Here is a 16,102-nt window from a genome sequence, read left to right as displayed (position 1 = left end):
GACTTGATCATAGGACACTTCATTATGACATATAAGACCTTATAACACATCTTAGTACTAAATACCATGAGTTTACGGCTGTAAACTCATGGGGAAATTACCTTGGGCCGTAAACTCATGGAGAGTTGGTCCTTGGGTCGTAAACTCTAAAGCAAAGCCATACAACCCTTAGATGCAACCCTTTAGTGCTTATAACACTTGAATCAAAGTTCTTTCCATGTTCTAGGTTGCCTATACTTGTTAAATTAGTTGTTTAATCACTAATTAGATACAAATATGTGTCATTATATGTTAAATAGGATTTGTGTGTGTGTGTTCAAATCTTCACTTGACACTTAGCATCCTATACCATCCGTTCATCCAAACAACTCACTGCAGGTGAGTTTATACCCCTTAATCTATCCTTTTAAATGATTTTAAATGCTTTTATGGGGAGGGGGATACAAGTAGAAAACATATAATTATATACTCAATCACATGTGATTTATAATTGTGTTTCAAACAATAGGATTTCATTTACTTCAAACTGTGTTTCAAACAATAGGATTTCATATACTTCAAACTATGTTTCAAACAATAGGAATTCATATACTGTAAACTGTGTTATCAAACAAACTACTTTTAAATCGTTTTATAAATTGACATCAAGTCATCCATATTTATTATTAAACTCTTCAAAAGGTTTTTACCAAACTTCCTTTTTAACTTATATATTGTCAAATGCATGTCTATATATGTATAGTTATATAAGTAATGTTCAAAGGACTTAGAACTGCTAACCCACATTATTTCCTTTTCCTTGTTTGGATGTGTACTTAGAGTAATCGGTTAGTTGTCTGAAGGTCGTTTAACATTAGTTATATATTATGTATACATATGTAGATATAAAACTACCAGTTAATCATTCAAATACTACAAAGAAGAATACTATAACAAAAATTTGTAATATCCGGATTCCCAGGTATCTTATTTTAAGTATTTATCTTGAGATTTTGGGAGGGAACCGGCGAGTAGGCGCTCAAACTCGCCGAGCAGGATCGTGAATTCTGTCTGGATTAATGACCGAACTCGACGAGTCGATGAGTGGACTCGGCGAGTCCGCGCTGTTAAGTGAAACCCTAAATCTCAGGGCCTGAGCCCTATATAAAGGCCCTTATGGCCGTCATTTGCGGCCATTACTCCCCTGTGAAAACCCTAGAGAGCAAAGAGAGCTTAGAGAGCATTTTGGAGGCTAATTCTTCATCCTTTGGTGTGATCTTGCAAGAAGGAGTGGGAAAATCCAAGCTAGATCGATTGTGGGGCTTGGATCTGTATTGTTCACACTAAGATTCACGTTTTGAGGTACAAGTTCCTTCCCATTTCGTGTATTTGATAGATTCCTTGAATCTAGGGTTTCCTTTGCACAATTTTGAGTTAGATTGTGAAGTATATGAGGTCCCTTTGGGGTATAGATGATAGATCTGGACCTTGAGAGGTCCAAAAGGTCCCTAGCTTCCAACTTTATGGGGTTTCATGTGATCCTTAAGAGTAGAACCCCACTTTAAAGGTTATTTCTCCATATTTGGTCTTATAAGCATTGCATGAACGTAAAGTTTGAACCTTTACGTGACATCCGAGTGTTAGGAGGTTAGATCTACTGGATGGTTAAGCAGATCTGAACTCAAAGGATCGTTTGAGCGTTTTCATGGGAGGAACTCGCCGAGCCCATAAGGGACTCGACGAGTCGAGTCGGGTTGCCTCGTGATTCGCGACCTGTGGTAACCCGTTGAGTGTAGGGTTGACTCAGCGATTCAAGTGAGGACCTGGGGCGAAGAGGACATGCATGGACTCGCCGAGTCACACGAGTGCACTCGACGAGTCTGGTCAAAGTTTGACCGTTGACTTCTGTTGACTTTTAGGGTTTGGTCAACAATTGGACTTGTGGACCATTTGAAGGGTAAAATGGTCTTTTGGCCTTCTAAGAGGACATGGAAGAGACTAGTCTAGCCTGGAGAGCCGTTATTGATTTGAGATAATTGCTTATGTGTTTAGGCGGAGGCTAGATCAGTGTATACGTGTGCGAGATTATCTGAGATAGCCGAGGTGAGTCTTCTCACTATACTGTACCTAGAAGGGTACCTATGTGTGACCGGAAGGTCTTATATGTTATGCGATGTATGTGATATATGCTGATATGTCATATGTATGTGTTATGTATGCTATGTATGTGTTATGTATGCTATGTATGATAAGGACCGGAAGGTCAATATGACATGGACCGGAAGGTCAAGAGGACATGGACCGGAAGGTCAGGAGGTTACGGATCGGAAGGTCGATACGGGTAGGATCGGAAGGTCTACCAGGATTTGGGATGGAAGTCCCCTGAGACACTTGGACCGGAAGGTCCCACAGAGTTACGGCCTGGAAAGGCGTATGTGTTGTATGTGGTATTTTGGGGAACTCACTAAGCATTTATGCTTACAGTTGTTGTGTTATGTGTTTTAGGTACTAGTGAGGACCGTGGGAAGGCGCCGGCATGATCCGTACACACTGAGAGGATTTATCTATTTGAAATATTTTAAGCTTATGGGATTTGTTTGTTATGATAACATTGGATACGGTTGCTTGATGTTGTTTTGATGATTGAAAATATGATTTAAAAATTTAAAATTGTTTTGAAAATTTACGTTGTTACAAGTTGGTATCAGAGCCTTGGTTTGAGGGATTCAGGTGCAACTTCGGATGTATCTGAACTCAAACCGAGGATTTGAGAAAGTTTTTCATAAATAAACAATTTTTCCAATAGAGTAAAAGATTTTGAGAAAGGCAGAACGGAGCAAGTGTGTACGATCAGCCGGCGCCCGAATGGTGATTTCCCAAAATACCCTTATATTGTGTGTTATGAGATATGTTATGATATGATATGCATGCTAGATTAAGCTAGGTATTCATATTAGGACTAGAGTGGCCTGATTTGTGATGCCTTAGCCTAGGAAGATTTTTGCGGCTATTAGATGCTTGAGAGTGAGTAGGTAGCAGTGAGGAGCTTATGAGAGGTCTACCGAACGGTAGCCAATGCTAGCGAGATGTAGAGTACTTGTGATCTGGTATCCAAGGAGGAGGACTTGGGATGAATATTGATACGGAGTGGACGGTAGTATAAGGGCCCATACTACCGAAGACACCATATCAGTGAGCAGTCCAAGTAAGAATCCTTAGGGTACTAGGGAACAAGTAGGGTTGTGTTATCGAGTGCGAGTATGCTCGAGTGGATCTTTGATATTTTATTTTGTATTTCATAGAGACATCATGATTGGCACACGCCACACACCTGAGAGCAGTGGTGTTAGTGATGAGGAGATCCGTAGGCTGATTCATGAGGAGGTGGTTGCGGCCATCTGAGTCTATCAAGACCATGTTGATCGAGACTTTTGATGAGTGGTACGCCGCTCTTACTGATGTCGCTGTTGCTGCGGCCTCCACAACCGTTGCTGTTGCCAGGCCACATGGAGGTGACTCGTTATTGTGTCGGGAGTTTAGCAACATGAAGCCACCAGAGTTTGATGGGACGCAGGACCCGATCGTTGCGATGAGATGGATTTCTGATATAGATGGATGTTTCTACACGTGTTCATGTCCGGAGCATCTGAGGGTTCTGTAGTGCCTGTGTTTCCGGGCTTTCCATTTTTAGCAATGTAATGGTCTAAGTTAACCTTTGTAACCCGTTTTGAAATAATAAGAATGTATTATTTGAGTATTATGTGTTTTGTGCTTAATTGCTTAATTATGTGTTCTGATTAATTAAGAATAAAAATAAGCGTCAAAATTTAAGCGTAAAATAAACTTAATATCTTTGGTTAATGTTGTAGTAGTTGAAACGAGGTTTCCGAATATATATAGAACACCCAAATCTGACTTCGTATGAGGAAGTTATGATTTATCGAAGTTTCGACTTAGCGGTATGCAACCTGAAATACTCGATTTGAGATCGAGCGATTTTTAGCCGAAGCAATCTAAATGAGAATCGAAGATCTCATTGTTGGTATCGAAGCGATAAAAAGTTATGCGAGAACGGACGTCAAACGAAGAAGTTATGAATTTATAACGAAGTTTTTCTGTCGCGGCCTATTAAAAATAAATAATAAAAATAAAATCAAAATTAGGCGACGAAGTCTAAACGAAAGTTATAGAGCGTAGTCTCACCTTTCCGTGGATATAAAGAACGTCGAAAACGGAGTTCGTATGAAGAAGATATGAATTTCCGAAGTTTATTAATTATTTTGTATTTAAATTAAGTCATTAATTCGGAAGCATTATCCGAAGGCGAGTCACCGATCTGATCCGAGGTACGCGTCGCGTACTCGAGTATGCCCCGCGTACTCCGAAGGTGTCGACATCGCAGCAAGTGGCTTCGGATGACGCATGCAGTGACGACTTCGGACCAGTACGCCCCGCGTACTCCGAGGCTCCAGCCTCCTATAAATAGGATGCGAAGGCAGCCGAGTCTTTTGCCAATTTCTTCTCTTCTCTCTCCCGTTTTGCATCGTTTTGCGTGCCAGAAATACCCCGAAGCCCCGGTATCATACTCTAGCCCCGAGGCAAGTCCCGAGATCCCGAAGATCCCGAGAAGTGCGGTTCCCGAGCCGAAGCTCTGCCCGCGAGAAGTTCGATTTTTGTGGAGATCTTCCAGATCTGCTGTGGATTTCTACTTCTGCAAGTCGTAGTGCTGTCCGATCATCTTCTGATCAAGTGAATGTATACTACCTTTCATAAACACGATAATAATACAAGTGCGGTTTGAGTGTATTAAGTAAATTGTGGTTTATATGTGTGAGGGTGCAGTTACTTTCTTCTAACAAGTAACTATGAAGTATTTTATGCGATATACTTGTTATGTGTATATTTTGTGATTGTATGCGTGAATGGATATTCACTTTATTCCATCTCATAGATCTGAATTGCTTTCTATGAAATATGTGTTATGTGGTATGCCTCATCTATTATGTGGAATATATATATTGAATGAAAATGATATACAGGTTATTAACTATGTATGAAAATTATATATTCTTATCTACTAATATGTTGGGTAGAACATGGGTAGATAGTTGGTGTGTAATAAACAGATGAGAGGCCTCGATGTTGTTGTTGTTGTTGATCTAGTTATTCAGCGGAGTATGGATAACGAACACGGACTCCTTCTAGACAGTCCAGTGGAACGCTAGCAGGTTCATAACCTGTAGGTGTTGTGAACGATGTGTTCACCGGTGTACTCTATCCCCCTCATGGTTGCCTTTAGGATGTCTATTGTTGAGGAAACCCCTTAGCAGTGATGTCCGTCCCGATAAAAATCCTAGATTAGGTCCCTTGAGATAGATGTTGTTTTAGGGACGTAAAGTGAGGATAACGGGAATGGGTAATCGGGATAGTGATTGGTTGGTGAAATTAAATATAACTTATTTATTGTGGGTTGAAAACCCTATATGCTCACCAGGCTCCCAAGCCTGACCCACTCAGTTTTATTTGTATTACAGGAAGTGGCACAAGGGCGTAAGATGGATGGATCATCTTGTTGTTTTGTTTACAAGTCTGTATATGTATATATTTGTTGAATGACTTGTAATGTTATCGTTTATGCTTCATGGTCTGTATCGGAACATGACATCCCGAGTTTTAATTATATAATGAAATGCATCTCTTGATGAAATGCTTTGATAAATACTATTTTATCATGTTTTGTTTTGGGAACAAATTCCGCAACTCTTTCAAATCAAAAGGATTTACTCTGAAATTATTTAAAAGCATAAATGAAAATCGGTCTTTTCTGGCCGAGATTTTGGGAATGTCACAGGTTCGGTTCGCCTGAACCAGCTTCGCTTGGGAGCGAAGGACTGGTGGAAGTTCGTGACGGCAAGCTTCACTCTTGTAGAGATTTCGGAGGTGACCTGGGAGAGGTTCACCAGCATGTTTAGAGACGAGTATGTTCCCCCGGTGGAGATGGAACGGTTGGCTCAGGAGTTCTTGACCCTCAAGCAGGGTACTGATTCTGTTACTATGGTTACCAGGAAGTTTCATGAGAGAGCGATGTTCTGCCCCGAGCAGGTGTCTACTGAGCAGGCATGCATGAGCCGGTATTTGGGCATTCTGAGGAGGGATATGCGGGAGTTCATATAGAACTCGACTTATTGAGCATTTTCCGAGCTCCAGGAAAATTCCCAGAAGAGGGAGATTGAGTTAGAGACTTAGGCCAGGGAGGAGGCCGAGTCTCGGGGGATGGATCGGCGGCCGACACAGTCTCAGCCGGCAGCCAAGCGGGTAAAGCCCGCCGATTCGAGATCTGGAGGCCAGAAGGGCCGCACTTGCGGAAAGTGCGACAATGGTCATGAGGGGGTTTGTCGATCAGGTGCTTGCTACAAATGTGGCAAGGAGGGGCATATAGCCAAGGATTGCCTCAAGGGATTCATGGTTTGTTTCCATTGCGACCAGACGGGCCACCGGAAGGCCGAGTGCCCGCAGCTGCGGGGGACATCACAGGGAGCACATCAGGGATCTACCCCTGCCGCCTTGCGAGCTACTGAGGTTCGCTCGGTGAAGGCTGAGGCACCGAAGGCTCACGGGAGAGCCTTTCAGTTGACAGCGGAGGAGGTCCGCGCAGCGCCCGATGTCATGGCAATATGTTTTCTATCATTTATTTATGTTGAGTTTGAGGTCTTGTGCTTATATTATGATATACGTAGGTACTTTTCTTGTGAATTTTGTACCCGCTTTGGTGTTATTTGACCCGGGTGCGAGTCGGTCATTTGTTTCCTTAGCGTTTAGTCAGCACATCAGTATCCGGCGAGAGGCGTTAAGCCGACCTCTGCGAGTTTCTATAGCTGAAGAGCGAGCATTATATGCTACAGATGTGATTCGAGGATGTGTACTTGAGATCTTCGATGTGGATTTCCCGATATATCTGGTACCGATTGCAATGGGGGACGTGTGTGTCATAGTGGGCATGGATTGGTTGAGTTAATATGGGGCTGTTATAGACTGCGAGCGTCAGTTGGTGACGATACGAGACGCTAGTGGGGGAGTGCTTACGGTGTACGACAAGGGTACCCGATGTGGGTCAGCGTTTTGTTCAGCCGCCAGAGCGAGGCAGAGATTACAGCAGGGCTAGAGCGGGTTTGTAGCCTATGTGATGGACACACGAGCGGCCGCTGGGAGGCCAAGTTCGATTGATGAGGTTCCGATAGTGCGCGAGTTCCCGGATATTTTTCCCGAGGAGTTGTCGGGTGTGCCTACCGAGAGGAAGGTAGAGTTCCGTATCGATTTGGTTCCGGGGCCAATGCCTATCTCCAAGGCGCCTTATCGCCTTGCACCGCCAGAGATGTAGGAGTTATCCTCGCAGCTTCAGGAGCTGCTGGGGAAGGGGTTTATTAGACACAGTAGCTGTAACACCCTGTTTATTTAATAAATAAATAAATAAATAAATAAATTAACGAATATATAGTAGCTCTAAATTCAATAATTATATATCGACGGATGGTTTCGAAGAGTTAATGGTCACGATTTTAGAAGTTGGGCGTTAAAAGTGTAAGTTCGGAATTATTTTTCAGTATTTATAAATGGCAGAGACTAAATGGTAACTTTTGGGACATCATTTGAAGAGGTTCTAGAGGTCAAGGGGCTGTTTGGTAAATTAGGGATCAAATTTGAAAGGAATTATGGAAGCAGGGTTCAAATGGTGAATATCAGATTAAATTTGAAAATAAAAATGTGAGGAGGTGCTGAAGATACACATTTGGATTAAAGTTTAGAGGAACACGGGATATATCCGGTAACCTCTTTATCTCACTGTTTCATTGTAAAAACCCTAACTCATCCCTAACCCTATTCACGTATGAAGCAGCCGCCACTTCTCTCCACCCTTATGCCTCCTCACTGACGCCGCCATCATTCCGGATCCTTCCTACCGCCGTTCGTCAACCTCCAGCCGACATCCTTTGTTCATTGTTCCGATCCGACGAGTTCTAGCCAACTGTTGTCGCTGCTCGCCTCCGTGAAGAAGACGAAGATCGAACGAACGCCTTCCTCCGTCGCTGAGGTTACTGTTGCTTGTTTTATTCTCTCTTCTCGGATCTTCGGTGCTTCACACAGTCACGACTCGCCGCTGCCGCCTGTGCAACTCTCATGTGCTCCGGTCACCATTTATCGCCCCAAAGGATTGCCATGATCGTGTTTCTCTTGAGTTCGAGTGTGCTGTTGCTTCAAGTCCAAGTAGTGTGCGTTATTTCTTGGGTATGTAGTCGAGTGTTCATGTAGTTGTTGTATTGTGAGGATTATTGGAGCGATCTTGGTCGGAAAACCCACCACCACCACCTCAAGGTGGTGGCTGCCACCGCTTTTACCGCCGCCAAACGCCACCAGGTGGGTGGCTGTGCTACTGTTCCGAGTATAGCGTGTGTATGTGTGTGAGTGTGTGTGTTAGTGTGTGTGTGTGTTTCTTTTGGGTTTTCCATTGTAAATTGTAACAAAAAAATGGAATAATGAGAAAGAAACCCTAACCACCACCGTGAGGTTGAGGTTGCCGCCACCGGCCGTTGTGTCGGGTGGCGGTGTGCCTCGTTGTATGGTGACTCGTTTGTGGTGTTTAGACAAGGGACATAAACCCTAATGGGCCTAATAGACCCTAATGGACCCAAAGAAGCTTAATGGACATAAAAGCCCAAACATTTAATTAATGGGCTTAAGGAAACCCTAATAGGTCTAATGGACCCTAGTTAACCCAAAGAGACCCTAATGGGCCCAATAAGGCCCATAGTGACCTAAAAGCCCAACCAATGGGCTAATGGGCTAGTGTTGGGTTTGGAAAACCTTAAGGGCATAAAACTCTAATTCTGAGAACTAATCGGGACACACACACGAGAATTATTTAATAGTTTGAAATATTAAATAATAATCATTGGCAAAGACTAATCTAAGCAATATAGGACTTAATAGATTAAGTTCTTAGTGGATTAAGTCCTTAATGGGTTAAGTAGGACATTTAACCCTAATCATCATGTTATGTGAAAACCTAATCCCACTTGGGTTTATAGTTGGGCCTTTTATCAGGCTTTGATGATTGAGATAATAATGGGCCATCCAAAAACAAACAATTAGGCTTGGATAATTTAATGGGCCTAGGGTAAGGCCCATGTAAGGGGTTTAGGCCCAATTTGGAAAATTGGGCCATATATGGGCCATAGTTGGGCCATAATGATTATATAATGTTGGGCCTTAGATTAAGGCCATGTATAGGCTTGGGCCCAATTTGGAAAATTGGGCCATATGATGGGCTTTGACTCATAGTTGACTTTTGGGCCTATGGATTGGGCCTTGGGCTTGAATGAGCCAAGCTTGGGGTAATGTAGTAATTATCCAAAGAATGTACTGTTGGTTATGTGTTGGGACCCAATTATTAATTGGGTGATGTTTTGATATTAACAAATCGGAAATCTGTTATCCAGCAGCTGGGGTCGAGTCTGTGGGACTTTAGCAGTGTGGGGTTGAGTCTACGGGACTTCAGCAGTGCGAGGTGAGTTACCTTCCAGTACTGGTGGGTCTAGGCAGTATATGACTTATGTGTTTATGCTATGCTTTTATGTGGTAGTGTTAGGGGTGAAATAGTCCCCGGTTACCGGTTGAAAGATACCGAAGGGGAGGCCAGCACCCAGATATGCTAGGTAGTATCCGGTCGAGAGGACCGAAGGGGAGCCCAACACCTATGTATGCTAGGCAGTATCCGGTCGAGAGGACCGAAGGGGAGGCTAGCACACAAATATGCTAGGCAGTATCCGGTCGAGAGGACCGAAAGGGTAGGTCGGGCACCTATGTTATATGATCGTATCGTATATGGTATGATGGGGGAACTCACTAAGATTTGTGCTTACGGTTTACAGTTTTGGTTTTAGGTACTTGTTTTCAAAGGAAAGGAGCCGGCTTGATCGCAGCGCATCACACTATGTTTTCCGCACATGAGATCTTTGGGATGACTCTGATATGGTTTTATGATAATATGTTTTGATTATTTCTACTTTGGTTTTGACATGACATAATATTACGGATGTTTTATTACACTGTTGGTTTTATAATGACGTATTTAAAAATGAAATTTTTGGCCTGTATTTTTGGGATGTTACAAGTTGGTATCAGAGCCTTGGTTTGAGGGATTCGGGCACACTCTCGGGTGTGTCTGAACTCAAACTAAGGACTTGGTGTGAAAATTTCCAAAAATCAAATCATTTTATAAAAGAAGTTTGAAAAGAGAAAAGAACTTTGAAAAGAACAAGGTGTGTGATGCGTGCAAGCAGCCGAGCTCAAGTAAGTCTTCCCCAAGATATCCATACATGTTATAAGATGTTATAATATCATATTATTATGAGAACTGCATGCTAGATTAGGGCTAAGGATCTAGAGAGGATGCCTTATATGCCTATTGTATGTACTTGTAGACTTGCATGTTAGTACTGATCAGTCAGTAATAGGATAGCTTGTTTAGGTTATGCCTGATTGTATGAGCCTTTGAATTGCATGTACAGATTCTTGATTAGAGGATAGAATGATTTGATTGGAATATGATAGTTAGATTTTCCATTGTCTGAATGTTGCTTGCTTTGTGCTTTGTGGGACTCTTAGTAATGTGAGTTAGCTATTAAGTGAATATGCTAAGTCACATGTGACACAGGCTGGATAATCTCAGAGTGATAGATTTGATCCTATTGCGCAGCTCTCATTTGAGTGTAACTGTTATAGGGATGAGTCTGTTACTTGAAGGATTATCTGATCTCTGTTGCATGTGGCTATATTCATGAGGTAGCTAGTTGATATTATTGGGAATCTTTCAGCAGCTGAGGATTGGGTGAGTTCGGGAACCTAGGGAAGCCTATGATATATTTCAGTGAGTTAGTAGTGAGGCTCAGTTAGACTTGGGTGTACCAGTTGAGGAAGTGACTCGGAGGATCCGGGAGGATTGCTGAGGAAAGTATGGATATGTGTGGAAGGCAGTATTGGGCCCGTACTACTGAAAGCACAGGATTCATACTCGAATCGGTGAGAGTCTTGGAGAATCTAAGAAGCTTCAAGGAAGAGTTTGTGACCCAGTTTGGGGACAGAGGATATTCCAGTTGTTGCAACTTAGCCATTGGCAAATGGGTTAGTGGGCGTGGCAGGGTGTCAGACCCTGAGGGATATGATTTCCATGAAGTTGCAGATGCGAGATCGATTTGGAGCACTTTGAGAAGAGAGGTTTGTGCTAGGTGCGTATAGTAAGGATCCCAGGAAGAGACCCATGATTTCTGATCATCAGGTGAAAGGCCAGCAGGGCCGGAGTCAGTGCAGCACGTACATGACAGTACACAAGGGAGTTTGTCGCTCCGAGGGTTTAGGCTACTTCAGGGTAGCAGGGTTGATCATGTCAGCAGAAGGTGATTAGTAATCCTCTAGATGTTGCGGGTATGTCATCTTCTATTGCTACTAGATGGATGTTGGGGGATACGTATCGTGTTGGAGTTATGAGTAAGTTTGGATAAGCTAGATCTCGGGTCGGTTGCCTACTAGTGTTTGGGTTATCAAGGATCATATATGCCATCATGCATGTCGAAAAGTCCTTGATGAACCCATATAAGGATGCATCTTGCGGAGCGGGTTCTGTGTTTACCGTTATCATTCCGGATCTTTGTTGAGATCTGGGTAGGAGTGCTGTTTGGAAGATCCTCAGTCAGGGTTGGAGTGATAGTTCTCCAGTGAAGTCAACGTTCAGGGGTTCTATCCTGGTTCTGGTATGGTCGGTAATTGTCTATGGATGAACTTTGGAGTTCAAGGTACTACTATTGCTAGGACAGGACTGGTAACATGAAGAGGGTAGTGTCAGTTGCGAGTGCTAGGCGCATAAGTGGTTGGTCATCGGATTTTCAAGAGAATTGTATTTTCGCATGGGCTGTGTTCGGTTAAAGTTCAGCGGTATTGAAAGATTGGGAGTGGGAACGAGGATTCGTCAGCTAGAGTGAAGATTAAGGTCTTCAATTGACAGCATGTTAGACGGATTGAGGTGTCAGACTGGATCAGATTTCAAGAGTACTCATCGAGATTTCCGAGGATGGGAGATCTCAAGGTTTAATCGGCGATTAAGCGCTAGCATTGGCAGGAACAGGATGTCATCAGTGGGATATTAGAAAGCGAGAAGGATTGGGAATCCTTCAATTCTCATGTAATGTGAAGACATAGTCGAATCTAAGTAGGGGAGAGACTTTTATAAAGTTCTCCAACTAGGAGTTCTGGTTGCGCGGGGTGCAATCTCTTGGGCACCCTGTCAACCAGAAGGGTATTCTAGTCGATCCGGCCAATATAGAGGTCGTGATGTAGTGGAAGATTCTGAGGTCTCCATCTGAGATTCGGAGTTTCCTGGGTCTAGCGGGTTACTACCGAAGATTTACATGAGACTTCTACGAGATTGTGGTTCCTTTGACCCGACTGACCAAGAAACCGGTGGCCTTTCGCTGGGGGCCTGAGCAGCAGGCAGCCTTCGAGACTCTCAGACAGTGGTTGTGCGAGGCACCGATTCTCACCCTGCCAGAGGGTGTAGATGAATTCGTGGTTTACTGTGACGCTTGGATCACGAGCATGGGTGCGGTACTGATACAGTGGGATCACGTGATAGCAGGTTTCGGGAACCAGGGTAGAGTTTTGGTTAGAACTCAGGTTCAGTGGTGTGTTGGGACGAGTGCGTGTGCGACCCAGTTTGGAAAGTGTTGTAAGACTACGGGGGTAGCCATAGCATTCACTAGCAGTCAGACAGTTTGGAAAGTGCTATAAGACTACGGGGGTAGCCGTAGCATTCACTAGCGGTCAGTTAGTATGGAAAGTGTTGTAAGACTACGGGGTAGCCGTAGCATTCACTAGTGGTTAGTTAGTATGGGAAGTGTTGTAAGACTGCGAGTGTAGCCGTAGCATTCCCAAGGTTAGCGAATAGTACTTAAGTGATGTAAGTTTGCGGGTGTAGCCGTAGCATTCGCTTGTTTGGTAGATAGCATGAGCGCGTTGTTAGGGCGTGGAATGAACAGTGGTACGCACCAATTTGAGTGCAACATTGAGGATATGGAAAATCCACGAACCGTATTTCGGATTTATCCAAATGGATTAGACCTGGTTAAGCCAGTAATGAGATGGTAGGGACGTCACTATAGTTATGAGATCAGGGAAGCAATGGGCTGCTTAAGGTCGTTTGTGATGTAAGACTACCATTGGTTAGGTAGCAATCACTTTTAGTCCTGGATTTGAGTATGTCAGGATTTGACACATGGACCCGGTCAGTTAGATTAGAAGGTTATTAGACCTCAGTGGCATGATAACTAGTGGCAACTAGTTCCAGAGAAGGATTTCGTTTGGAAGTCGTGTGAGGCGACTAAGTGGGAGTCCCTTGGTTCCGCAGCCAGGCTGGAACCCGGTATTTCAGATGATTGGCGAATAAATTGAGACCAGGTAAGTTTCGGTAGATGTTGGGAAGCAATATGTAGCAGCATACTGCTTCAGGCAGTTCAGTGTTTGAGCAGTTTCAGCGTTTGGGCAGTGTTAACATTTGTGCTTCAGATTGCGAGTACGGACGGAATAGCTAGATGATTCGGGGAGTGACAAGTCACTCCCAGCGGGATTAGCTGAGCCTCGACCAAGAATAAGTGATCTGCAGGGATAATTAGGTCTGTGACCCTGAATTATAGTGGAAACCTCGAGTTATCGAAAGTTGAGTAGTTAGTTGAGGGATAAATAGGCTAGATTCAACGATAATGATTCAGTATGAGTGGTCTGCTAGGGATTCAGATCATATCGAGACAGAAGACTTCAGACGGAATAGATGAGACCTGGTTTCGAGGAATTCGTTCACCTGTAGACTTTAGGGCTTTACAAGGACGGGTCATAGCTACCCTGGGAAGGCTAAGGAGTGCCCAGAATGGTGACCATGTTACTAGAATGATTGAGCGTGTAAGGAATGGTAAGGAATGATTTCGAGGATGAAATCTAATTTAAGTGGGGGAAAGATGTAACACACTGTTTATTTAATAAATAAATAAATAAATTAACGAATATATAGTAGCTCTAAATTCAATAATTATATATCGACGGATGGTTTCGAAGAGCTAATGGTCACGATTTTAGAAATTGGGGGTTAAAAGTGTAAGTTCAGAATTATTTTTAAGTATTTATAAATGGCAGAGACTAAATGGTGACTTTTGGGACATCATTTGAAGAGGTTCTAGAGGTCAAGGGGCTGTTTGGTAAATTAGGGATCAAATTTGAAAGGAATTATGGAAGCAGGATTCAAACGGTGAATATCGGATTAAATTTGAAAATAAAAATGTGAGGAGGGGCTGAAGATGGACATTTGGATTAAAGTTTAGAGGAACACGGGATATACCCGGTAACCTCTTTATCTCACCGTTTCATTGTAAAAACCCTAACTCATCCCTAACCCTATTCACGTATGAAGCAGCCGCCACTTCTCTCCACCCTTATGCCTCCTCACCGACGCCGCCATCATTCCGGATCCTTCCTACCGCCGTTCGTCAACCTCCAGCCGACATCCTTTGTTCGTTGTTCCGATCCGATGAGTTCCAGCCGACTGTTGCCGCTGCTCGCCTCCGTGAAGAAGACGAAGATCGAACGAACGCCCTCCTCCGTCACTGATGTTACTGTTGCTCGTTTCATTCTCTCTTCTCGGATCTTCGGTGCTTCACACAGTCATGACTCGCCGTTGCCGCCTGTGTAACTCTCATGTGCTCCGGTCACCATTTATCGCCCCAAAGGACTGCCATGATCGTGTTTCTCATGAGTTCAAGTGTGCTGCTGTTTCAAGTCCGAGTAGTGTGCGTTATTTCGTGGGTATGTAGTCAAGTGTTCATGTAGTTGTTGTATTGTGAGGATTATTGGAGCTATCTTGGTCGGAAAACCCACCACCACCACCTCAAGGTGGTGGCTGCCACTGCTTCTGCCGCCGCCAAACGCCACCAGGTGGGTAGCTGTGCTACTGTTCCGAGTATAGTGTGTGTATGTGTGTGAGAGTGTGTGTTAGTTAGTGTGTGTGTGTGTGTGTGTTTCTTTTGGGTTTTCCATTGTAAATTGTAACAAAAAATGGAATAATGAGAAAGAAACCCTAACCACCACCGTGAGGTGGTGGTTGCCGCCTTCTGCCGCCACCGGCCGTCGTTTCGGCTAGCGGTGTGCCTCGTTGTATGGTGACTCGTTTGTGGTGTTTGGACAAGGGACATAAACCCTAATGGGCCTAATAGACCCTAATGGGCCCAAAGAAGCTTAATGGACATAAAAGCCCAAAAATTTGATTAATGGGCTTAAGGAAACCCTAATGGGTCTAATAGACCCTAGTTAACCTAAAGAGACCCTAATGGGCCCAATGGAAGTGGGAACAGATTTCTATGGATTTCATCACCAAATTGTCGAGGACCGCGAGGGGTGTCGATGCAATTTGGGTGATCGTCGACTGGCTGACGAAGAGCGCTCATTTTCTTGCTATCAGTGAGAGCTCTTTTGCGGAGAGTCTGGCAGAGTTGTATGTGAGGGAGGTGGTATCACGGCATGGAGTGCCGATCTCGATTGCATCAGATCAGGATGTACATTTCACTTCCAAGTTCTAGAAAAAGGTCCACGAGGAATTGGGCACGAGGCTGCATTTCAGTACCGCTTACCACCCTCAGAAGGACGGACAGAGTGAGCGGTCGATTCAGACGCTCGAGGACATGCTTCGGGCATGTGTGTTGGACTTCGGAGGGAGTTGGGACATGTATTTGTCATTGGCTGTGTTTTCCTATAACAACAGTCACCATTCGAGCACTGGTATGCCTCCCTTCGAGTTGTTGTATGGGAGGAGGTGTCGGACTCCCATCTGTTAGGGAGAGGTAGGGCAGCGAGTGATGGGCAGCACTGAGATATTGCTTCGGACGATAGATCAGATTTAGCAGGTCAGGTAGAGGTTGTTGACAGCTCAGAGTCGCTAGAAGTTACGTGGATAGGCGGCAATCCGAGCTCGAGTTTCAGGTCGGAGACTTCGTACTCCTGAAAGTGTCTCCTTAGAAAGGGTGATTCGATTCAG

The sequence above is a fragment of the Lactuca sativa genome, chromosome 1 (assembly GCF_002870075.4).
Source record: "Lactuca sativa cultivar Salinas chromosome 1, Lsat_Salinas_v11, whole genome shotgun sequence".
Lineage (NCBI taxonomy): Eukaryota > Viridiplantae > Streptophyta > Magnoliopsida > Asterales > Asteraceae > Lactuca > Lactuca sativa.
Note: the sequence above shows the minus strand (reverse complement) of the source record.